This window comes from Macaca mulatta, chromosome 1, assembly GCF_049350105.2.
Source record: "Macaca mulatta isolate MMU2019108-1 chromosome 1, T2T-MMU8v2.0, whole genome shotgun sequence".
In the NCBI taxonomy this organism is placed as follows: domain Eukaryota; kingdom Metazoa; phylum Chordata; class Mammalia; order Primates; family Cercopithecidae; genus Macaca; species Macaca mulatta.
In genome coordinates, this window is record NC_133406.1 from 36,128,126 (window position 1) to 36,154,244 (window position 26,119).

At 38.2% G+C, this 26,119-nt stretch overlaps 1 protein-coding gene and 1 long non-coding RNA gene across 2 annotated transcripts in view; both read left to right on the forward strand.

The window, feature by feature from the left end:
- LOC114679383 (uncharacterized) overlaps positions 1-10,880 on the forward strand; it is a 37,992-nt gene extending 27,112 nt beyond the window's left edge. Inside the window, exons 2-3 of the long non-coding RNA XR_003731212.2 lie at positions 10,241-10,333; positions 10,761-10,880. This is a non-coding gene — a long non-coding RNA (uncharacterized LOC114679383). The remainder of the gene's footprint in view (positions 1-10,240; positions 10,334-10,760) is intronic.
- A 523-nt stretch (positions 10,881-11,403) lies between these two features.
- RALGPS2 (Ral GEF with PH domain and SH3 binding motif 2) overlaps positions 11,404-26,119 on the forward strand; it is a 201,141-nt gene continuing 186,425 nt past the window's right edge. The window contains exon 1 of the mRNA XM_078000792.1: positions 11,404-11,537. The gene's annotated coding sequence lies outside the window, so the exon portion shown is untranslated. The remainder of the gene's footprint in view (positions 11,538-26,119) is intronic.

Below are 26,119 nucleotides of genomic sequence, written 5' to 3' on the forward strand. Positions count from 1 at the left end.
TACAAATGAGATCATGCAGTTGGTATTCATGTGTGACCTGCTCTTTTACCAAAATCATGTTCCTCAGATTCATGCATATATTTGTAATTCATTAATTTTTACTACTGTATGGTACTTTGTTTTATGAAATATACCACTGTTGATTTATCCATTTTACTATTGATAAACACTTAGGTTGTTTCTTGGTTTTGGCTTTTGCAAATCATGCTGCTCTGATCTTTCTTGTGCGTGTCTCCTAGTACACGTGTAAGTTTCTCTGAGGTATTAATATTTATCTAGCAGTGGAATTGCTAGGTTATAAGATACATCCTCTTCAACCTTATTAGATAATACTAATAGTTTTCTAAAATTATTGTTCCAATTTACATGCTTATTGGTTGTTTATGAGAGTTTCTTCCTGTTGCTCAATATACTTGTCAACACTTAATATTATTGTATTTTTAGTTGTAGTCAAACTGGTTTCATAGCAGTGTCACATTGTAATCTTAACTTTCATCTTCCTGATTACGAAAAAGTTAAGCATCTTTACATGTTTTTACTGAGCATTCAGGTTTCTTTTGTGAAGTTCCTATTCTAATGTTTTTCCCTTTTTTATATCAAGCTTTGTAAGGGTTGTTTACATTCTGGTTATAAATTATTTGCCATTATGTTTTACAGATTTGTTCTCCAAGTTTGTGGCTTGTCTTTAATGACCAGGGTTTTAAATATATATATGTAATTAAAAATATTAACATTTTTCTTTTGAGTTTGTGATTTTAAAGTCTGGTTCAAGAAATTCTTCACTACACTGAGATTGTGAAGACATTACTTATTTATGTATTTATTTATTTTTTGAGACAAAGTCTCAGTCTGTCACCCAGGCTGGAGTGCAGTGGCATGATCTCAGCTCACTGCAGCCTCCCCGTCCTGGGTTCAAGCGATTCTCTTGTCTCAGCCTCCCGAGTAGCTGGGATTACAGGTGTTTGCCACCACTCCCGGCAAATTTTTGTATTTTAAGTAGAGACAAGTTTTCGCCATGTTAGCCAGGCTGGTTTTGAATTCCTGACCTCAAGTGATCCACCTACCTCAGCCTCCCAAAGTGATGGGATTAAAGGTGTGAGCCACCGCGCCTAGCCTATCCTCTATTATTTTCTAAAAGTTTTATAGTTTTGCCTTTTACTTTTAAATATATAATCCACCTGGAATTGATTAGGGGGGTGGGGTACAGTATAAGGTAGAGGTCCAAATTAATTATTTCCTTATGGGTAAACAATTGTCCTAATACCACATTGACTTCCCAGCACTGACAGTGCTGATATAATTCAGTTTTTCACATCTATGTAGGTCTGTATATAGGTTCTTTATTCCATTTTATTGGCCAATTTGTCTATTCCTGAACTAACACCACACTCCTAATTACTTTGGCTTCATAGTAAGTCTTGCTGTCTCATAAGGCAGTTACCCCTGCCCTACCTCCAACTATGTTTTTCTTCAGACTGTTCTTGGCCACTTGTTCCTGTATATATATTCTTAAATTAGCTTATTAAATTCCAAAAGAAAAAACCAAAACCCTGTGTTGTCATTTTGATTGAAATTACATGGAATTTTTAGAACAATTTGGGTAGAACTTACATGCTTATAAAATTGAGACTTCTAAAATGTAAAATAGTATGTCTTTCCATTTTTATAGGCCATCTTTAATGATTTCAATAAACTTAAAAACAATTTTTGATATAATACACTTCTGTTGTTACATTTATTTGTAAGCTTTTTTTTTGGCTTAAACAATAGACATTTATTTCTCACAGTTTTGCAGGCTGGGAGTCTGAGATGAGGATGTCATGAGCTTTATTTTTCATGCCTTTTTATTTATTTATTTTTTTGAGATGAGGTCTTGCTCTGTCACCCAGGCTGGAGTGCAATGGCATGATTTTGGCTCACTGCAACCTCCACCTCCCGAGTTTAAGCAATGCTCCTGCTTCAGCCTCTCAAATAGCTGGGATTACAGGTGCCCACCACTACACCTGGCTAATTTTTGTATTTTTTTTTTTTTTAGTAGAGACAGAGTTTCACCATGTTGGCCAGGCTGGTCTCGAACTCCTGACCTCAGGTGATCCACCCGCCTTGGCCTCCCAAAGTGCTGGGATTACAGACGTAAGCCACCACGCCCAGCTAGTTTAGGGCTTCTAAGTAGAGTTGAAGCCACAGACCTCTCAAAGCCTAGACTCAGAAATCACGCAGGTGACTTCCATTGTATTCTGTTGGTCAAAGGAAATCACTAGGAAAGCTCACTTTCAAGGGGAACAAAAATTGAGTGGACCTCTTGATGCGAGGAGAAATAAAATACTTCACATGTTTTTTCTAAACGATAACATAGCCTGTTTTCTTGACTTGCTGAAATTATTATCATGGATGAACATTGAATTTTAGCCAAATCTTTTTCTTTATTTTTTATAATAATCATGTGATTATTCTCATTTTATCTGTTGATGTGGTGAATTATATTAATCAATTTCCTAATGTTAAGGTATCTTATATTTCGGGGTAAATTCAACCTGCTGGAGTCAGTTATGAATAATTAGCTTGGTATTATATTTTTGCCACTGTGTTCATAATTGAGACTGAGCTTTTTATTTCTTGTTCTGTCCTTACTAGTTTTGATTCCAAGGGTATGTTAGCCAAACATTATAAATTATTTTCTCCTTTGCTATAATATAGAATAAGTTTTTTTTTAAACGGAGTCTCGCTCTGTCGCCTAGGCTGGAGTGCGTTGGCATGATCTTGGCTCACTGCAACCTCTGCCTCCTGGGTTCTGGCAATTCTCCTGCCCCCGCCTCCCGAGTAGCTGAGATTACAGGCACGTGCCACCGCGCCCAGCTAATTTTTGTATTTTTTAGTAGAGACAGAGTTTCACCATATTGGCCAGACTGGTCTCCAACTCCTGACCTCGTGATCCACCCGCCTTAGCCTCTCAAAGTGCTGGTATTACAGTGTGAGCCACCAAGCCCAGCCTAGAATAAGTTTTTAAATATTGGAGTGATGTGTTCCTTGAATGTTTGGCAGCAAAACTGGTGGAGGTAGTGGTGATGGTATATGTTTGCTTTAGTTTGGTTTCGTTGGAAGATTTCTAAGTATTTTTTATTTTTTAAAATAGTAGACTTAGTTTCTTATATCTTCTTGAGGAAGTTTTAAGTTATACTCTCCAAGAAAGGTTTCCATTTTACCGAAGTTTTCAAATCTCTTGACATGTTCGTTGTTCAGGGTATTCTCTCACCTTTTAGCGTCCGCAATGTCTACAACATGAACCCTTTTTCATTCCCAATATTGTTTATTGATGTTCTCTTTTCTTTTTCTTGATAAGTTACCAGAATTCTGTCCATTTTGCTCATCTTTTCAGAAAACTTTGACTTTGTCGATTTTATCTAATATAGTTTTCCCATTAGTTTATGCTTTCTTAACTGAATTATTTCTTTTTTCTACTTTCTTTGGATCTGTGCTGCTTTAGCTGTGTGTTTAGCTCATTAACTTTCAAACTTTCTTCTTTTCTCTGAGTACTGCTGCAGTATTTTCATTATGATTCAATTACAAATATTTTCTCGTTTTCATTATTGTCTTTGCTTTCTGAGCTATTTCAAAATGTGTTTGTTAATTTTCAAATGGGTGAGTTTTTACTAGTTATCTCCTTGATATTTATTAGTAATTTAGTTGGACTATATGAAGAGAATCAATAAATATGTTATCTGGCATAATATAGGTTATTACTATATAATTATATAGTAATATAGTAATAACCTATATTAATTGTGGCTATCTTTGGCTTATTTCTACCATCTTATTTTGTGCTATTTGTCTTGTTTTTTCTTCCACTGTGTTTTTTTCTATCTTTTCTGGCCCTTTTTTAGACTGATTGAATATATCTTTCTCCTTCCATCTGTTCTTTCTTATAATAATTAGAAAGTTATACACTCTAATCTTAATATTTTAGTGACTAAGACATTTTAGTCTGCATCAAAGTCTAACATTTATCAATACCTTTATTTCTCTCTTAAATAACATAAGAACATTTGAACATTCTATTTCTATTTATCCCTTGACTTACATGTTATTGTAGATGGGCACTTATTGCACTTATTCTTTATTGGTTTTGAACCCCATAGGGTGTTGTTATTGTTGTATGTAGTTTAGATTTATGTTTACTCACATATTTATCACATTTTTGCTCATTTCTTCTTGCATCTCAGGCTTTCCATTTGAAATTGTTACTTTTGCTTGAAATATATTCTTTAGAATTTTCCTCATTAAATTGGCAAACTCAAATTCTGGAAAGATTTTTTTCTGGCTACACAATTTTAGGTTGAAGATTATTTTCTCTCAACCCAGTGAAGATACGATTTACCACCTTCTGACTTTCACTGTTGCTGTTTAGTCTAATTTTCATTCCTTTGAAGATAACGTGTCCCGCCCCCCATCTTTTTTTGAGCTCTCTTTCACTTTGCTGTTCTGCAGTTACACGAGATATGTAAATATGATTTTTTAAATTTGCATTTATCTTGCCTAAGATTTTTTAAAACCTCACACAAAGATGTGAAAGAGACCAAAATTGAAGAGGTAGTAGGGGGTCAGATTATAAAGGGTTTTGGAAGTCAGGATTTTATTCTGTAGAGCTGTGATCTTCAAGCTTTGTAGCTTATGCACATTATATAAGAATTTTGAAAAATGTGTTCTTTTGCACATATTTAAGTTGACATACAGTTTTCATCATAAGGTTAAGTAAGTTTATTTCTTGCTGAAAAGAGAACACATATTAAATATTTTATAAACTAGAATCAGGTGACAATTTACCAAAATTAGAATAGTTTTATGATATGACTTGACTATATCATATTTGATATATATTTGGACATAGTTATATACTATTTGAAGTATACTGATGCACTTATCAAACAAATCATGCCAATTTTAAAATAAATCACATACAATCTTTACTAGTTTTATGAAATGTTTTTAAAATTTTATACTTTAAAATATTATAGTTTCATTTAAAAGAATAAGAATTATTTGCCTGTACTGCTTCAAATGTTCTGAATTTCAACTATCCCAACATGAAACCAACACTATTTCTAACTTGAAACTTCACTCTTAACAGAAATATAGGTAAAACATTAAAAGGTAGGAAGACCCACGGATTTAAGGTGCTTTGATTAATCATTAAGAAGGCTTCCCTGGAACCAATTGTCATTCCAGGTGGGGCCCTTTCAGGCTGCAATCTTGTCACAAAAGAAGTCTGAACAAATTCTACAAAGTCGCAAAGATTTTAGCTGCTGCCTGTGATACTTTTTCTCCGTGTCGCCCTCCCCTCCACCACCCCTCACTTTTATATATGCAAGCAATCCTGGATGTGCCACATTTACTTTTTGGAAAGGGAGTTATGCAAGACACAAGAATTTTTGCCCACAAACAGCTGCTTCAAATGGAAAGGGAGTGAGACCTTCTTTTTGGTGCAAAAATGATTAGTTATGGAGAGGTCCCAGTCTTAATTCTATTTGGAGGTGGGTCCAAATGACCTAATGAGCAGATCCTTCTCTGCTCTTTATTGTAATATTAAACAAGAAACTGACACAAGTTGGGTCATAGAGTTTTTTTTCCACAGGCACATGTAAGCATTCCATGTTGTATTATTGCAATATTGTGAAATTCGTCTTTTTGAGAAAAGTACACACAGATCTTGGCGTATTTTACTTGAAAACAATAATTGTTACTATTAGTTATTTCCACTTTTTTTTTTCCAAAAAGAGAATATGGGAAGAGTGGTGCTGTGGTAACTACAGATCTATAGAGAAGAATTTGACCAAGGGTATCCTAAAACAAGGTTTAACACATGTTTTATGGTTAAGCATTAACTACCAACAGTTATAGGTTGTATATTTGATATTATATATACTAACTATTAAGCAATTGGAAGAAGTAAAACAATAGTGATTAAGAGTGTAAGCACAAAATCAAGCTAATAAGGGATAAAACTGAGATTTTTATTTTTATTATTTTATTTTATTTTTCTGAGGCAGAGTCTCGCTGTGTTGCCCAGGCTGGAGTGCAGTGGCACAATCTTAGCTCACTGCAACCTCTGCCTCCTGGATTCAAGTGATTCTTCTGCCTCAGCCTCTCAAGTAGCTAGGATTTCAGGAGTGCACCACCACACCAAGCTAATTTTTGTATTGTTAGTAGAGATGGGGTTTCACCATGTTGGCCAGGCTGGTCTCAAATTCCTGACCTCAAGTGATCCACCCACCTCGGCCTCCCAAAGTGCTGGGGTTACAAGCGTGAGCCACCATGCCCGGCCAAAACTGAAATTTGAACCCAGACTGCCTGGGTTCAAATCTCAGTTTTATCCCTTATTAGCTCTGTGAACTTGGGTAATTTTCATAACCACTCTGAGCCTTAGTTTCCTCATCAGTGTAGAGGACTAAAATGTTATCTACCTCAGATGATTGTTTTAAGGATTACAGCAATGCCTGTTTCTTCACCTGTAAAATGGTTTCTTTCTCTTAAGATTGTGGTGAGGATTAAAAGAGTTATATGTGTACAATGCTTAGCATGAAGGCCTGGCTCATGGTATAACTTCAATAAGTTTACTTTGTTAACAAGTAGGGAAATAAGTCTGACTTAACAATATAAAATTAAATGTTTATTTTACTCTTGCATAGCATATCACAACCGAGAATTTGGAGATTTTAGCACACTCTGTTGATAGTGAATATGCTGAAAGAGAAACAGACAAGGCATTAACTTTGAAGAGAAAATTCCCTTGACATTTTTGTATTTCATTGCACAAAATACCAATTAAATGTGGTGGGAAATTATAGCAAAGACTTACAAAGACTTCAATGATTTTCAAATTTTTAAATAAAGCATATCTTGATTTTAGTTCTTTGTTCAACTCTATTATGGAAATGTAATGGCAATGCAGTTTCTCCCTTCTCTCTTACATTAGTTCTCTGGTTTAGCTCTAGCTTGTTGAGTGGAAACATGATATGGCAAGACCATAAATTACCTATTAAAATCCAATTTTTTTAAATCATGTAATTATGATTCAGGGTTACTTGTTCTAGATTCTAAATGGCATTAAATTGGGTTTATATAGTATTAAAACATCCAGATTTTTAAAAAAGAGTCAGTCGACTAATTACCTATATTTTTGTAAGACACCAAAATAAATATTTTGAAACTTCTTTCTGATTGAATGAATTTTTCTCTTTTTATTTAGACATTTGTCATAGCCAGTAAGTCATACACTAAGTACACAAAGTGTTTATCCTAAAGCTGGTTCTGGCTTTTTGAGTTATCCAATGTAAGCTATTATTTGTCTCTTTAATTTCCCTAATTTTCCAGCTAGAGATAACATTGAACATTATAGTAGACAGCTATAGTTTTGATTGACCAAAGCCTTCCAACTTTATTAGAGCATGGCGGGGTTATCAGTCACAGTACTCTGCCACCTACTCCCCACATCATGGTGACAAGTAAATAAACTAGACCTGGCTAATCAAAGAAATCCGGCTCCTCAGGTCAAGTGATTGGCTCAGGGGTGGACACACAACCCCAAATGAGCCAGTCAAAGTCCTCCACTGGTACTTTTCAACTGGAGTTGGGGTGGAAGCCTGTCCTCATTTTGAGATTTATGGGCTGGAAGGATGTGTTTCTGGGGTGCTATCTTCTCATCTGTAGAAATAGATGAGATCTACACACGAACAGAAGATCTGAAAGATGGAAAGAGGGGGCTTAATTATATTGCTTGGGTCCCTAGATTTAGTTCATGTCTGACATTGTGTCCTTACATCCCAATACACGTGTGTGTTTTACAGATAATTTGAACTGGTTCATGGCACTTGCAACTGAAGGAGTTGTAATAAGTACAGACATCTTTCTAATTTGTTCACAGATGTAACCATTAACTGTGAAAGTCAATACATTTACAATGAAGTATGTTAAAAACATTGTCCGAGTGTGACTTGAACCCAGGCAGGATAACACAGCAGTTAAGAGCCCAGGCTCTGGAGTGAAATTGTCTGCTTGCCTGCCTACCAAAAAACACCTGGGTCTGAGAAGCTGTTGTCTCTCTAGAGAGGATACATGCTCTCTGGTTGCCACAGAGAGAGCCTCAGCACACCAAGGCACCCGGTCTGATTTCCATTTACTATTGGCACTGACACTGCTGCCTGTATTATAGGTCTCTTATGAGAAATGTCAACCTTTTCTTGTATCTATTTCAAAACTGGGAAGAGAAAGGTAGAATGGGAGAATCAAGAAACATAGGAGATAACTTTTTTTCTGTGAATAGGAAGAACATTCCTATAGGTTGTGCCTGTGAGGAAAGAATCCAATCTAAACCACCAATGGTAAAGCCACCATTTATTCGTTTTCATCACCTAATTGAGCACTGCAAAGCATTCTCATTTTTTTTTTTTTCCCCTGAGACGGAGTCTCGCTCTTGTTGCCCAGGCTGGAGTGCAGTGGTGCCATCTCAGCTCATTGCAACCTCCACCTTCCCAGGTTCAAGTGATTCTCCTGCCTCAGCCTCCCAAGTAGCTGAGATTACAGGCGCCTGCCACCATGCCCAGCTAATTATTTTATGTTTTTAGTAGAGATGGGGTTTCACCATGTTGGCCAGGCTGGTCTCAAACTCCTGACCTCGTGATCCGCCCGCCTCGGCCTCCCAAAGTGCTAGGATTACAGGCGTGAGCCACTGCGCCTGGCCACATTCTCATTTTTCACTCTGGCCTTGTGCCTGCCTGTCCCAGAATATCTTCTCTGACACTACTTAAATGTTTTTCACTTCTCTGTTATGCTGCTTAAGATGTAGAGACTCAGTTGGGTTAAGCATTTCATTTTAAAGAAGAAAATAGGCTTCTTTAAAATGAGCATCAGATCACCGGCTCCAGTATCAGACTGCATGGATTCAAATACCACCTCTACCACTGACTATAGCGTTATGACCTTGGGCAAGTCACTTAACCTCTCTGTGCCTCAGTTTCCTCATTTGTGGTATGTAGATAATAACACCTCTCTCACAGGGTTGTTGAGAATCTAGAGAGTTGATACATGCTTAAAATAGTGCCAGGCACACAGGAAGTACTATGTAAGTGTCAGCTCTTATTAAGCTTAGGTATTTACAGATCATTTAAATCAGATTTCCTTCTTCCTAATCTAGCTGAGGACAGCTTCACTGAAGGAGTGGAAGTTGGATGGGAGGATAAGGTGGGGGTAGGGTGAAGACCAGCGGGGTTATAGATGGAAGATGGGGGTGGAAGAGCAGTAGAATGGTGGGGTGGAAATGGAGAGGAGAGAGCAAGTTAGTAACTTTGTAGAGTGAAACAGGTGTGGGTTGGAGCCTTTGGGTCCCTAAAGGACATTAAGAAGATGGAAGACAGGAAAAGGAATGGAAGTAGGAAGGTGCCCAGGTAAACAGCACATATTTCAAAGTTTTGTCTAGTGTTGACTTGCATCCAGAAAGGGAAAAAGAAATTCTTTTTCATCCCTCTTACCCTTGGAATGATATCATAATTTAACTACCTTTATGAATGAAGTAGATTGCTGTGGACAAAACTGAGATCCCAGCCGTCATTTATGATGTTGTTCCAACAGGAAAATAGTTTCTGAGTTCCAAATAACAAGCTTCCATGGTCTTTTGGAACAAGATCCATTTGTAAGTTGGGGCCTGCCTGTCTGCTGAGCGGGGAGGTTGCAGCTGGGCAGGTCAGACGGAGAGCCAGCATTTCACAATTGAATAAACTGGAGCTTGCTGTGGTTGACTTGTCTGTACTAGTGACACAACTCCAGCTACAGCCCAGGTCCCCAGGTCTCTACAACCCTAATTTACTAGCTTTACCTTCATAACTAATGATGTTCAATGAAATAAGAATAGCGATGTGCATTTAATGGGCTAAAGAGCATAATATGCCACTGAAATGCTTACTTTTAAAAAGATAACAATCTGAATTTATGAACAGCATTGGCCAACTAGAGATTGGTAATTGCAAGCTGTCTTGTCTTCATGAGCTGCATGGTGGGGGTGAAGCAGAGGCTGAATGACATTTTGTCATTCTTTATAAAGGAATCCAAATATCAAGTAGGAGGAGGTGGAAGAAGGGAGGAAAATGGGGAGATCTTCAAGTCTCCTCCAAATGCAAGATTATTTTGTTTGACACTGCTTAATCTTAAAATCGATCATACTGTCAATAACTTGTTGTCTTTTTCCTTTTAGGTATTGCAACAACCCAAATCATAATTCCTCATTGACAGAGATGGATTTGTACAATCTGCCCTGAATTGTTCAGAGTATTAAGGATCTGGCCAGGTGTGGTGGCTCATGCCTGTAATCCCAACACTTTGGGAGGCAGAGGCAGGTGGATCACCTGAGGTCAGGAGTTTGAGACCAGCCTGACCAACATGGTGAAACCCCATCTCTACTAAAAATACAAAAATTAGCCGGGTCGTGGTGGCACATGCCTGTAATCCCAGCTAACCAGGGAGGCTGAGGCAGGAGAATCGCTTGAACCCGGGCGGCGGAGGTTGCAGTGAGCCCAGATCACACCACTGCACTCCAGCCTGGGTGACAGAGTGAGACTCTGTCTCAAAAAAAAAAAAAAAATTATTAAGGACTTATGAGACACAGTTATAGACAACTTTGCATTAGGAGAGTGATAGGAAAATTTTAATTTATTATTCTTTACTTGCAAGAAACATCCCAAATCAATGATGTCATTGTTCTCTCTATTTGACAGCTGTGGGGCTAACCAAGGAAGGTGAAATGACCAGCTGCCTTGCAGAAAATTCTCTGGAGTAACTGGGATCTAAAGCAATAATATGCAAATCCACAAAGACACTATATCCTTTCACTGATTAATGGGGTACAAGAATCTGTGAGATTTATAATCCAAGCAGTTTTAACAACAACACAACAAAAAAGCTACAGTAACAGGAGGCTCAGTGAGTGGGCAGATCTTTAAGAACAGCTCTATGTTGATCATTCTTGTGCAGCAATACCTGTATGAATTGCTAAGAGAATAATAACAACTACTGTTAATTCAGCACCTACTGTATGCCAGAGGCTGTGCTAGTTACTTTCCCTACATCATCTCTGAACCTCACAGTAACATTCTCATGAAGATTTTATTGTCCTTGTTTGTCTGATGAAGAACTGAGGTGAAGACAATTTCAATGATTTGCCCAAGTCTCCACAGCTGGGGCTGGGCGCGGTGGCTCACGCCTGTAATCCCAGCAATTTGGGAGGCCAAGGTGGGTGGATCACATGAGGTCAGGAGTTCGAGACCAGCCTGGTCAACATGGTGAAACCCCATCTCTACTAAAAATACAAAAATCAGCCAGCTGTGGTGGTGCGCGCCTGTAATCCCAGCTACTTGGGAGGCTGAGGCAGGAGCATCGCTTGAACCCAGGAGGCAGAGATTGCAGTGAGCCGAGATCGTACCACTGCACTTCAGTCTGGGAAACAGAGCAGATTCCAACTAAAAAAAGAAAAAAGAAAAAAGGTTCCACAGCTGGTAAGTAGCAGAGCTGAGACCCACCCTCAGGTAAATCTGTTGTTGCTGTTGTATGTGAGGCAGGAGCAGCAAGGGGCCTTGGGACTGACATTCTGAGACATACACAAGTGTCAGAAATGACCAACCTGCCAAGAAGTTGTGGTGTTATGGATAACTTGGTGGTAATGCAAGCTTTTCCATGAAAAACAGAACCACATTATGGTAGTAAGGCAGCTATTTTAGCAGTATAAATAATAAAAGGAGCAAAGAGAGAAACAAAAGCAGCAGAAAAATCTCTTCTGTCTGACTACAGCACAAACCACCATTTACCAAAAAGCATGGCTTTAATAAACTTTTTAGATTAAACCAATTGTTCCTGAAGCCACTGTAATGTTTTCTGTCTACAGGGCAATAAAGCAGATTTATATTAATGTTTTTTTGTTTAGGAGGCAGTAGAGTGGTTAAGACAAGGGGCCCTAGAGCAAGATTGCCTGAGATCAAATCCTGGTGCTGCCACTTTCTGTTTGTGTGACCTTGAGTTAGTTACTTATGTCTAGTACTGTAGCGTTGCCATGAGGGTTGAATGATTAAATCCATAGGAAGTGTTTAAAAACCACCTGGCACCTGGAAAGCACTGGATAAATATTAGTTAAAACTGTATGCAGAATCGTGTATGAATGGTGTGAGGAAATTGAAGATATGGTTCCTTACTTTCAAAAATACTTAGAAACTAACTGGGAAGAGAAAGCATCTGCTTATAATATGTCTTTAAAACAGGTACAGCAGGCCGGGCACGGTGGCTCATGCCTGTAATCCCAGCACTTTGAGAAGATTAGGCGGGTGGATCACTGAGGTCAGGAGTTCAAGACCAGCATGGCCAATATGGCAAAACATCGACTCTACTAAAAATACAAAAATTAGCTGGGAGTGGTGGTGTGCACCTGTAATTCCAGCTACTCAGGAGGCTGAGGCAGGAAAATAGCTTGCATCTGGGAGGTGGAGGTTGCAGTGAGCTGAGATCACATCACTGCACTCCAGCCTGGGTGACAGAGTGAGACTCTGTCAAAAAAAAAAAAAGAAAGAGAAAAAAAGAAACATGTATAACATTAAAAACAGCTTCTTTAATCAAGGTATACACTGTTATATCCCTAATAAAAATCAAGAATAAGAATTAAGGAAACAAGGGATAAAAGAGAATGTTTTCTGGAGAAAGTGAGCCATGACCTGGATTTTGAAGGAATCGTGGTTTATGATTGTGGAAATTTTAATTTGAGGACTTTGGTAAAGTGACTTGTGCATTATCAGTATTGTTCACCTTGATTTGTTATGTATGAAAACCTTTTAGCGAAAATTTTCTCTGTGCAAGACATTGGGATGGTGGTAATAAAGGACTACAAATTCGAAGGCACCTTTATCCTCAAGGAACTTATAGTCTATTATAAGAAGTTATACATTAATGAAATACAAGACAGAGAGTGCCCTGGAAGGGCAGTGCCAACTGGCAACACAATGATAAGCACACTTAAAAAATGGGTTAGTCTTTCGTGCACAAAGGAGCCCAGATGCCAAATGTAACAATGAACATGAGGAACATGAGGGGAATCTAGTCCTTTAGGAAGGGCCTCATGGGGTACAATAGCTATTGGGATTAGTTCTACCTTGGCTTTGCAGGATGAGAAATTTAATCAGGCTGCTCAGAGGCTGATGAGACTCTCATTAAATGAGCAAGAAATGAATCAGAATAAGAATTTATTAGATTACATAGCTAAACAACAGAACTGATCATCCGTAAAACCCCTGACTCTCCTCTCTCCATCTCCACCCCTCACCATTCCTGGTAGAGAGATTCATTTTAGGAATAGATTGTATATCAAGACATTGTTTGGTATGAGTCAGAAAGATTGACATTTTCCACTCTAAGAATATTTGTATTAACTATATGATCACTTTTGTGTCCAGACAATTATTTTTCCAGACTCCTCTTTTTATAATTTTTTCTATTATAACACATTCTTTTTTTCCATGTGAAGAGAGATTTTTAGCATGCTGCAGTTTCCAAGTTTACACTTTTAGTTTCTTCCTGATGACATTCAGGGAGGAAACTTACTTTCTTATGGGTATGTTCTAAATTCCACTATAGCATGGGTTATGTTGGAAGTTTTTCTGTAGAAAACAAATACTAACCTAGTAGTTTAATTATTTCTTTTCCTGAGGATTTCATATTCTTCCTGATTTTTGTCTCCACCTCTTGTCCTAGATCTTGAATACTATTTTTAGACTTAAACTTCTGTTTGCTGGTTATATAACAAATTTTATACAGTTAATTGAGTAGGATTCATATCTCATTTGAAACCTAACTCATTTGTAGCTTAAGCATCCATTTGGCTGTCGCTAGGGGGTTGTATGAAACCTGAGAAAATCATACTGGTGCCCTGCATAATGGGAAATAGATGTATTCAGGTAATATCAAATTGAAATAAATATCCAAGGAAAAGAAGTCAGAAAAGAGCACATGTTTGTAAGAAGGATGGGATGGAGTTTTGTCCTTCCTGAAGGGGGATAGATGTTGAAAGATGATTAATTGATCCGATATGATGAAGTGGCTGTCTCTCTAAGATATTGCAGAGATGTGGCAGGAGAGTGAGATTTTACAATGCGAGTTCGGAGTCTGACATGGGTTTATCATGTGAACAACTCAGGAGAGAATGGGGTGGGTTGATTAAGTGCTACCCAGGTAAGTTTGTTTGAATTCCCTTTCCAGGCAAGGTGGGCCCGCTTCATTTTCCAGGAGCCTGACCTGGACATGGGTAGGACAAGGGTAGGACAAGGCTAGCCAGGGGTTGGGGAAGCAGAGAATTGGAAGGTGTCTGAAAGATAGTGTTGAAGGACAAATCTGGAACTAGGCAAACACAGCCCAGCCTGCACATTGATGTATTGATACAGGTCAGCAATTTGGAAACAAAGGAAAGAAAATGGAGACAACTAAGACCCTGCAGGTCTTACAACTTCAAGTTAACACCAAACACTCAAATTAACTTCATTGATTTCAGGAAGTGCTCTGAAATTGATATTATGACACATAACCATAATACTACTTATAATACCTGATATTTTTTAACTTTTTTTTTTTTTTTTTTTTTTTTGAGACAGAGTCTGGCTTTGTCGCTCAGGCTGCAGTACAATGGTGTGATCTCAGCTCACTGCAACCTCCACCTCCCAGGCTCAAAAAATTCTTCTGCCTCAGCCTCCCAGGTAGCTGGGATTACAGGTGGCTGCCACCATGCCCGGCTAATTTTTGTATTTTTAGTAAAGATGGGGTTTCATCATGTTGACCTGGCTGGTCTTGAACTCCTGACCTCAAGTGATCTGCCTGCCTCAGCCTCCCAAAGTGCCCAGCCTTAAAACACTTTTCAAAGTTATCTTTGCTTTTGTAATATAATTTAATCCTCAGACTAAAGTTATAAAGAAGGTAAGGCAAATATTCTCATCCTAATTTTAAAGTAAAAGAAACTGGATACAGAAAGCAAGGTTGAGTTGTTTACTGTGGTTTACTGGGAGAACGATGACTAACTTCCACATCACCATGCTCCCATTATTATATTATTTCTACTGGGATAAATATTGAGAAGTATTAATAAATAAAAGACCAGTCTTTAATAAGGAGGCTGGAAAATAGTCTACATCTTAGCCCTTGGGGAAGTCAAGGCAGGAGGATTGCTTGAGCCCAGGAGTTCAAGATCAGCCTGGGCAACACAGTGGCATCCTTCTGTACAAAAATTTTTTTAATTAGCTGGGTGTGGTGGTGCGTGTCTGTAGCCCCAGCTACTCAGGAGACTGAGGTGGGTAGGATCACCTGAGCCCAGCAAGTCAAGACCGCAGTGAGCCATGATCATGCCACTGCACAAGCCTGAGCAACAGAGCAAGACCCCATTTGAAAGAAAGAGAAAAAGAAAGAAAGAAAGAGAAAGAAGGGGAGGGAGGGAGAGAAGGAAGGGAGAAAAGGAGGGAGGGAAGGAAAGAAGGAGGAAAAAAAGAGAAAGAGAAAGAAAAGAAAGAAAAAAAGAGAAAGAAGAAAGAAATAGAAAGAAGAGAAAGAAAAAGGACTCTGTGTCATAATTAGCTGGGTGTGGTGGTGCGCGTCTGTAGCCCCAGCTACTCAGGAGACTGAGGTGGGAGGATCACCTGAGCCCAGCAGGTCAAGGCCACAGTGAGCCATGATCATGCCACTGCACTGCAGCCTGAGCAACACAGCAAAACCCCATTTGAAAGATGGAAGGAAGGAAGGAAGGAAGGAAAGAAAGAAGAGGAGAGAGGGAAGGAGGGAGGGAGAGAGAAGGAAGGGAGGAAGGAAGGGAGGGAGGAAGGGAGAAAGGGAGGGAGGGAAGGAAAGAAGAAAAAAGAGAAAGAGAAAGAAAAGAGAAAGAAAAAGAAAAAAAGAAGAAAGAAAGAAAAAGAAAGAAAGAGAAAGAAAAAGAAGGACTCTGTATCATAATTAGCTGGGTGTGGTGGTACGCATCTGTAGCCGCAGCTACTCAGGAGACTGAGGTGGGAGGATCACCTGAGTCCAGCAGGTCAAGGCTGCAGTAAACCATGATCATGCTACTCCACTGCAGCCTGAGCAACAGAAGGAAGGAAGGAAGGGAGGAAGGGAGGAGGGAAGGAGGGAGGGAATGGTTTGGCACAAGGAATAGAAAACTACTCGCACCAGCTGAAGAAACAGACATAGCAGACAAGCACCAGGATATACAAGCAAAAAAAGGCCAATGGGTCTGGAATTGGAAAGACAGGAATCATCTCTCATGTGGTTTCTGTCCCTCATCAGCCTTGTACTTCTCTCTGGAGACTGGCTTTCTTTCTCTGTTTACTTGTGTCTTTTCTGCCATTAATTGAGCACTACATAACCTTGTGGTTTGGCTTCCAAGGCTAACTGACTGTTTCTCAGTGACCCTTTTCCAAATTTCCGGAAGAGGCAGGAAGATTGAGCTTGGCCTAGGTCCTCCATCACATTTGCAGGTCAAGGGAGGGATGTGTACAGGTTCACAGTCACTCAGGACCACCATTTTACTAGAGGCTATAGGTCATGGCAGAAGTGTAGGACAAGAGGTACATGCACAATGACTATGATAAAATAGGATCACCAGTTATCAGTATTGCCATATAATTAAAACCAAAAAGAGGACAGTATACCTTAATTGATTATAATAAGATGCCATGTTCAATTCAAGGGTATTGGTTATTATAGTTCAGGCTCTAATTTTGGGCGCTTTAACCAAAAGATCCTAAAGGATTTAGGAATAAATCAGATGAGAGTTATAAACCTTATTTTGATTAGAGATGAATACATTTTAATGAAGATAAATGGAAGCATTAACCCTATAGATTAAAAATAGTTTTAAAAAATAGATACAAAATTAAAAAGATACAAAAGGGCAAACATTGAAAACTTAGTCTCCCTCTTACCCATGCCCCAGCCCTCAGTTCCCCTTGTCGGAGGTAATCATCATTGTCAACTCAGGTGTATTCTTCTAGAAATGTGCTCTCTTATTTAAGCACAAAGTTCCATATCTTGCTTTTTCCAGTATGCCTTAGAAATCATTCCATGCAGGTCATCTAGAGCAACCTCATTTTTAAAATGGCTGCACAGCATTCCAGTGTATGGGTGTAATGTAATTTTTTGAACAGTCTCCTATTGATGACATTAAGTATATTTAGTCTTTTACTGTCTTTGCATATACCTCTTTTTAAACACAAATGAGGATAAAATTCCTAGAAATGGAATTTGTAACTTTTTTTGAGAGAAATTGCCAAACTGTCCTCAGTAGAAATTTTACCAATTTCTTTCCCATCAGCAGTTTATAAAGCACTGATTTGCCTACATTCTTAGCTCAGTGTAGAGTTACAATATGGTTAGGTCTGGAGTTTTTTGTTTGTTTGTTTAGAGACAAGATCTCACTCTGTGGCCCAGGCTGGAATGCAGTGGTATAGTCATAGCTCACCGCAGCCTCAACCTCCCAGGCTCAAGTGATCTCGCTTCGGTCTCCCAAGTGGTTGGGACCACAAGCACACGCGACCACACCTGGCTAATCTTTGTATTTTTTTTTGTAGAGACAGCTTCTCACTTTGTTGCCCAGGCTGGTCTCGAACTCCTGGGCTCAAGCAGTCCTCCTACCTAGGCCTCCCAAAGTGCTGGGATTACAGGCTTTGAGCCACCATGCCTGACCTAGAGTCTTTTACTCTCTGGGAAACTTCAATTTACTTTCCAACTTCCTGTTAACATCTTTATGTTAGCTATTATATTTATAATTTGTAAGAGCCTTTTTCTGTTCTTTGATTGTAAGTTTTTCATAGCATCGTAGCCTTATTTGAATGCAATGTTAATGAATGCAATGTTGTATCTTTCCATAGATATTAATTAAACTTAAAAAAATTTCTATTTCTGCCTTTTGTTTTCCGGAGGGGGCAGGTATGTTCGGGGCTGGTGTGGGGGTGGGTGTTGGTTGGGACTGGGAGATGCTCTTTGCCTAGCATGTGAGAGACTTTCCTAAAATGTTTGGTGGTCCTTCACTGCTTGCTCATAATTAAGAGTCGGATACATCTCCTCAATCTCTCCGGTTTAAATCTCCACAGAGCAAAAGTGCATTCTCCCTTTGGGGTGGAGATGGTGTGGTAGCTTGAGGTAGGACGGAGGCTGCAACTGTTCTTTTTACAGACTTTTATCCAATATTGTTTTTAGAGGGACTTCTCATCCCCATTTTCCTTAGTATCTGGTGTCTCCAATTCCCAAAATTTCCAAAGTTCTGCTGTGCAGATCAGCTGGCTTATTTTTGCCTTTCACCTCTATAGGCAGTGGATTTCATTTTTCTCTGCTTAACTAACTCAATTACTATTTGTCTTTTTCTCTGTCTTCCAAAATTTAGCATTTGTTTCCATCTCTTCCATTCTTTTTGTTCTTTATTATAATTTTAGGGAAATTTTGGGAGGTAGCATGGATAAACATGTATATTCAATTTACCAAGTATAGAAGGTGGTCAGTAAATTTGGTTTTTATCTGCCAGAAGCACTGCCTCTGTTGTGGGTATATTTCAAAATTAATAACATTGATAGGAACAGAAAGTACTGAAATATAAGTATGTCTTTGTGGGTATTTATGTTTAGATGTAACTCAGTCCTAAAACGCATTAGTTTTAAAGTGATTTTATTTTAGGTTCAATGTGTATACTGTTAACATTTATAGTGTAATACATATCAGTATATTCGTACCAATTTTTTGAAAAATGACTAACATATCACGCTGTTTTTATTTTTGAAGTCATGTTTTCTAACTAGAGTTGTAGTTTGAAAGTCAATTTGTAACTAATTTTATTACCAGTTATACTTTCCCAAGTCTAATAATCTTAATTAATAACTACTCTGTTATAGATATAGTGCCTTTTAGTGACAAATACAATTGCCAGCACTCAACAATGAATATCAAACCTGTATATGTTGGATTGTATCATAATTAAGAAAGTCTTTCTTGCTGAGTGAAGTCTCAATTAAATGTAGTAAAAATTATATAAAATTTACTGGTTGATCTAACATAAGTACTTAAAAATGCTTATGTTACTAATTTCCAGAAGGAGTAAGAATATTTCTTTCTGGAATGTGAAACCACAGATAGAATTGCGTCTCTCCAGGGAAGTAGACTCAGTGGTTATGCAGTAAGCCTTTCCCATCTGTAATGTGATAACTAACTTTATTACTGTGCTATTATGGTAGAAAATTATCTCCTGAAACATATATTTTTAATTCACTTGGGTGGACAAAATAAGGAATTGGACCTAATGCCATTTTTTTCCAATTTAACTTTCCCATTATTCTAAAAGTATTAAGATTTTGAAACTAGTTTTACTCTGCGGAGCTCTTGAATAAGTGTCTATAACAGGACTAAATTATAGAAAATACTAAACCTGTATTAGATATGTACCGGGTAGCACATGTTGGATTGCTGATTGTTAGCACAAAGCATATTATATTCAATGAGTATCTTCCAAGCCTCATTGACATCTGTGACATTGTGTTGTTAACTGATGAATACATGGGAAACGCAGTTTTATAGGGAGGCAATAGAGCATGGAGACTGTGAATTGGTCTGCTTGGATCTGATAACTAACTTTGTCATTTCCTAGCAGCATGACCTTGGACAAGTCATTTAACCTTGTCCCAATACCAAAATGTGGCAAAAATATCTACCTTTCAAGGTTGTTGTGAGAACTAAATAAGGTGACATAAGTGAGGCATCTAATGTGTTGTGTGTCTATTGTAAATGCTCAGCAAAAATGAATCCAGGGAAAAAATCAGGGATCGTGCTTTCCAGGAATTTACAGTCTGTTGGGGGATATGAGAAGTTCACACTTTGACAAAACTGTAAGGCATTACATAATAAATTGCCAAAGTGAGACAGGATGCCAGTGAAAACCTCAACAGGAGTTTGGAGAAAGGAGATGTCAGTGTGAAATAGATGTGTCAATCAGCACATCCTCTTGGAAGGAATAGAGGTGGGTCTTAAGTCAGATCCTAAAGAAAGTCTTAGAACAGACAGACAGAAAGGGTATGGAAAAGGTGCACTGGAGTGAAATGATAGGAGTAGGAGGGTATTTGGTGATCAGAGAGTAAGTGTTCGCTTATTGAATACATAAAAGAATGGTTTGGCTAGTGTGTAGAGTGGTGATGAGGTGAATTAGTAGGGGAGACTGGGCTTATGTTAGTCCCTAGATATCACCTTACTAAATCAAAAGCAACAGCTGGGGATTTTTGAATTGGGAAGTGAGGGGGATGAGGAAGACGTGTGACACAATGAAAATAGTGGTGTAGGAAAAGGTGTGTGAAAAGAAAGGTGTGAGGAGTAGCTAAATCTAAGAGATCAATTAGAATTACCTTTCTACATATGTGGTTGGTGCTAATAATTGCAGTAAAATTTTTTTACAAGAATCCGGATTAAATGGATACATGACGAAGGAGAGAAAAAGAGTTAAAGGTCATTTTAAAGCCTGAGAGAGAAAAGAAATAATGGAAACAGTGATGTTGGAGGGGATGATGATTAAGGAATTAAATATTTTCAGTTTAAAAAGAAAGCAACGGCCGGGCACGGTGGCTCACGCCTGTAATCCCAGCACTTTGGGAGGCCGAGGTGGGCGGATCACAAGGTCAGGAGATCGAGACCACGGTGAAACCCCGTCTCTACTAAAAATACAAAAAATTAGCCGGGCGCGGTTGTGGGCACCTGTAGTCCCAGCTACTCGGGAGGCTGAGGCAGGAGAATGGCCTGGACCCGGGAGGCGGAGCTTGCAGTGAGCCAAGATCGCGCCACTGCACTCCAGCCTGGGCGACAGAGCGAGACTCCGTCTCAAAAAAAAAAAAAAAAAAAGAAAGCAACACCTTTGTTGTTTTTATAGAAGATATACATGCTTGTAGCAACAAAACCCTCCAACAACAACAAACAATAGAAATGTATAAAGTAGAAAATGAAAGTCCTCTTCTCCATCCCCCAATTCTATTATCTTGTAATAATCTGTTGTATAGCTGTCTAGGCTGATTTCTATGTACATAAAAGGAAATGAAATCATAGTATGCATATTTCTCTTCAACTTTTTTTCCAATATTGGTTCATATAGAGCTATCTTTTCATTGTAAAAAAATACTGTGATTTTGTATTTACTGACTCACTTGTTGATGGACATATAATATTCCAATTTTTGCTATTACAATGCTTAATGAACAGTCTTGTATGTCTCTTCGAACAGTATCACAGTATTTTTGTAAGACAAATACCTATGTGTGAAATTGCTGGGTCAAAGTCTATGTACATTTATGTTTTTCATTGATTTTGGCAAATTGTCCATGAAAGAGATATGCTTATTTACACTAACCAGGGTATGAAAGAGTCTGTAGCCCATATCCTTGCTAGAACAAAATATTACAAATCTTATTAATTGGGCAAGCTATTAGGCAAAACAAATCTTGTTTTAATGTGCATTTCTTTGATTATTGGTAAGGATGAATAGATTTTCTTAGCCGTTACAATTTTTTCTTCCATGGTTTTTTTCAGTTTGAACCTGTAGAGGTTGAACTGATGATGAAATGTCCTAATGTAGACATCATAGGGGCAATGAGGGATGTGCTACAGAAGCCTGGGTAAGAATTACCAGTGGAGCAGTGATAGTTCAAAGAGTAAGGCCGCATATAGGTTCCTTGTATAATCATAGAAAGAAGACAGTACAAAGCTATTAGGAAACGCAAAGTCAGGAAGGAGAAAAGAGAGAAAGTGATAGAAACTGGCCGTAGCAGCTTAGCAGTTGTAGAGGTAGAAGTAGAATCAAGATTGTCCTCTGTCATAACTGGTTAAGGGGCTTTGAGCCAGTCTCTTGAATCTCTAAGCCTCAGTTCCCTTATTTATAAAATGAAAAGGTGAATAAGATGCCTCCTCAATTATAAGACATCTTGTCTCTCTAATTTTAACCTGAAAGATGAGGCAATTTCATGGAAGCAGTCAACAACTTCAGAAAGCATATGGGATCTTGCAGTAAGGTGGTCATTTAAAATTATTCTGATGTTATAGTCTATGGATTGCTTACTTCTGCTCCTCCTGCTTCTTTAAAACTGTAACCTTAAATAAACCGTTCTATTTTGAACTAATTTCAAAATTATAGAAAGACTGCAAAGAATATCTACTGTTTACCCAGAGTCGCCTATTATTAACATTTTACCTTTTTATCATTTCTGTTTTCTCTGTCACTATATATGTGTGTATTTTTTTTTAGAACCATACCTACGTCCTGGCCCTTTATTCTGAAATACTTTAGTATATATTATCTCAGAATAGAGACATAACCACAGCACAGTTACCAGTTTCAGTGACTTTAACATTGATGAAATATTTTTATCTAATCAGTCTACCATCAGTTTTCTAATTAACTGAATAGTGTCCTATATAGCATTTTCTTCCTCCTCCAGGAAAGAATCCAGTCTAGTATCTCATATTACGTTTAGCTGTCATGGCTCTTCAGCTGGAATATTTTCACAGCCTTTGTCTTTTATGACAGTGACATCTTTGAAGGATACAGCACCCTACCCCTTTTAAAAAACAAAACAAAACATTCCTCACTTGGGATTTGTCTGGTATTTCCTCATTGGATTCCTCATTTCCTCATTAGATGCTGTGTCTTCGGGGAATCACATCTGGAGGCAAATGATGTCCATCTGTCCCTCATCAGTGATGTTAATTTTGATCACCTGGTGAGGGTTTTGTCCAATTTATCCAGTGTATAATTACTCCTTTCCTTGCAACTAGTAAGAAGTCTATGGAAAAATACTGTAAGATCATGCAAATATCTTGTTCCTCATCAACATGTCTTCCTATGTTTAGATATAAGATGGTTTTTGCCTTACCCAATCTTTGCCCTAACTGGTTGCAAAATGATGATTTTCTAACTTCAGCAATCTCTCAACACTCTACCATAAGCAAGAGTATTTCCTTTTGCTTCATTTGTTTTATCAATTAATTATTGGTATGCATTTATGAATTCCTGTTTTTAAAAAAATTTCTAACCTATTTTAACATGCAGAATATATAAAAAGAAAACTATAGAGATGAACACTCATCCAAAATCCTTTCCTTTCATTCATTAAATGTAAAGAATAATGCCTAAAAATGTTATAAAGGAAGTAGAATATAGTAGTAATTCACTTATCTGGAAAAAAAGTTATCTGGTAAATGTAATGATCCAAAATACAGATGAAAATATCAAAGCAAGTGAAAGGTCTTTACACTAAGTAAATGCTCCCAAAATATCAGAGTTGTTTTAGCCTTTTCTTATTTTATATGCTTATTTATTTATATATTTTGAGATGGAGTTTTGCTTTTGTTGCCCAGGCTAGAGTGCAGGGGCAAGATCTCGGCTGACTGCAACCTCCACTTCTCGGGTTCAACTGATTCTCCTGCATTAGCCTCCTGAGTAGCTGGGATTACAGGCGCCCACCACCTTGCCTGGCTAATTTTTTGTATTTTTAGTAGAGACGATTTCATCATGTTGGCCAGGCTGGTCTCAAACTCCTGACCTCAGGTGATCCGCCCACCTTGGCCTCCCAAAGTGCTGGGATTACGGGCATGACCCACCGTGCCTGGCCTTATATGCATTTTTAAACATTGGTTATTTAGTTTCCCAGCCCACTCTAACATAAGACAATTCAAGGGGAGGTGTGTGTGTGTGAACTGTGTTTGCAGAGCTAGTCTGTAGCAACAGAGGCAAGACCAAGAAGGCACAGCAGAAAGATCAATTATGAGGGCCACCAAATCCATTAGACTCAGAAGAATGCAGGAACATAGAAGGCTGTGATTACTTAGCGTATGGTGAAGAGTACCAAGTACAGTACTTGTTGGCTCCTGAAGATATCTTGGTACTATAGCTTTGTTTTTTATCTTTACCTATTCCTGAGGTAACTCTAGGCTATCAGAAATAGGTTCAGCTATACAGTTGGCCTTCCATGTCAATGGGTTCCACATCCATAGATGGAAAATATTAGGGAAAAAAAATTAAAAATAACAATGCAACAATAAAAAATAATATAAATTTAAAAATATGGTTTAACAATGATTTACATAGCACTTACATTGTATTCGAGATTATGAGTAATCTAGAGATGATTTGAAGTATACGGGAGGATACGCATAGGTTATATGCAAATAACTCTGCCATTTTATGTATTTATTTTTTTTGAGACAGAGTCTCGCTCTGTTGCCAGGCTGGAGTGCGGTGGTGCGATCTCGGCTCACTGCAATGTCTGCCTCCTGGGTTCAAGCGATTCTCCTGCCTCAGCCTCCCCAGTAGCTGGGACTATAGGTGCCCGCTACCATGCCCAGCTAATTTTTGTATTTTTAGTAGAGGCAGAGTTTCACCATGTTGGCCAGGCTGGTCTCGATTTCTTGACCTCGTGATCTGCCCACCTCGGCCTCTCAAAGTGCTGGGATTACAGGCATGAGCCACTGCACCTGGCCTACTCTGCCATTTTATATCAGGGACTTGAACATCCATGGATTTGGGTATCCTGGAAGTTCCTGTGGATACCAAGACAACTGTACTGTGTTTTATTACTTTAAGACAGAGTTGGTGATATTTCAGGAAAAATAAATAAAAATGGTTTAAATTGTTTCTAGTACTTCAAGATGAAAATCTGTTATTTAGAATATCTAATTATATCCAATCCCTTACTGCCCCCTTTCCTAATACTGTCAGATAAACAAGTCATTACTAAAACTATCTTTTTTTTTTTTTGAGACGGAGTCTTGCTCTGTCGCCCAGGCTGGAGTGCAGTGGCACGATCTTGGCTCACTGCAAAGCTCTGCCTCCCAGGTTCAAGCGATTCTCCGAGTAGCTGGGACTACAGGCGCCCACCACCATGCCCAGTTAAATTTTTTTTTTTTTTTTTTTTTTGTATTTTTAGTAGAGACAGGGTTTCACTATGTTAGCCAGGATGGTCTCAATCTCCTGACCTCGTGATCTGCCCGCCTTGGCCTCCCAAAGTGCTGGGATTACAGGCGTGAGTCACCGCTCCCGGCCTACTAAAACTATCTTTAAAGTTAATATTGAAAAGCATAAGTGTATGCAAACATTTATATACTTTCCGGCCTTTTGAAGAATTATTCTAGGAAAACATTAACGATTATTAAGCAAATAAATCCCTGCTGCTCAACACCCCACATAGAGTTGCCCTGTGAGATGCAACTTCACTGTAAATGTAAACTGTAAAATTAATATGCTGCTCAGATTTGAACGGACTGTTGATTATCTTTGTTGTTGGTATCTGGAGACTTGTGACGTATCTCTCTTGATTGGGAATTACGGCAGGCTCTCCTTCTACTGTAGTGTCAGTTTTCTGGAAAATGTCTGTCTAGCCCTTGGAAGTTCCCTTACGCGTCCTTTCCCACAAGGTGAATTTTGGGAATGCTAACTTTGACTATATTTTAAATTGTGATATCGTAAACACAACCAACACATTTCTTCAAAATGTCCAGCAACTATATATATTTGAAAAAAGAGATTAAAGGTTAGAGAAATAACAAAGGTATATGTTATTACTGAAATTCTTTTGGTTGTAATAGAATTAGGTATTACTGAAAAAATAAGCTTTCTTACCATGCCAGTTTGATTTTGTTTTGACAGCTGTAATGAATTGTGTTGTTGATTGGTTTATTGCAGTGGTGGTCTCTTTGAACTGTTTGTTCTATATCTAAATTAGTTCCTTGGCTTGCCCCTTGGAAATAATTTTGATGGATAGTAATAAAACTATTACATAATGGTGATTCCTCTGAAATGACTTTTAAGCATATTCAATTCTTATTGATTTCTATTTTACATAATGGCATTTCTATTTTATACATTAGTACTTTTTGTTATACTAAGACTTTGCATATTTCTTGTATTTTGGCAAAAGCAATTGGAATCCATAAAGCAATGCACAGAATTTAATTGTGATAAAAGTGCTCTGGTAAAGAAAATTTGGTGTGAAAAGCCACTGCTTTCATTTATCAATGAATGGGAAGGGACACTTATTTTATAAGAGAGATT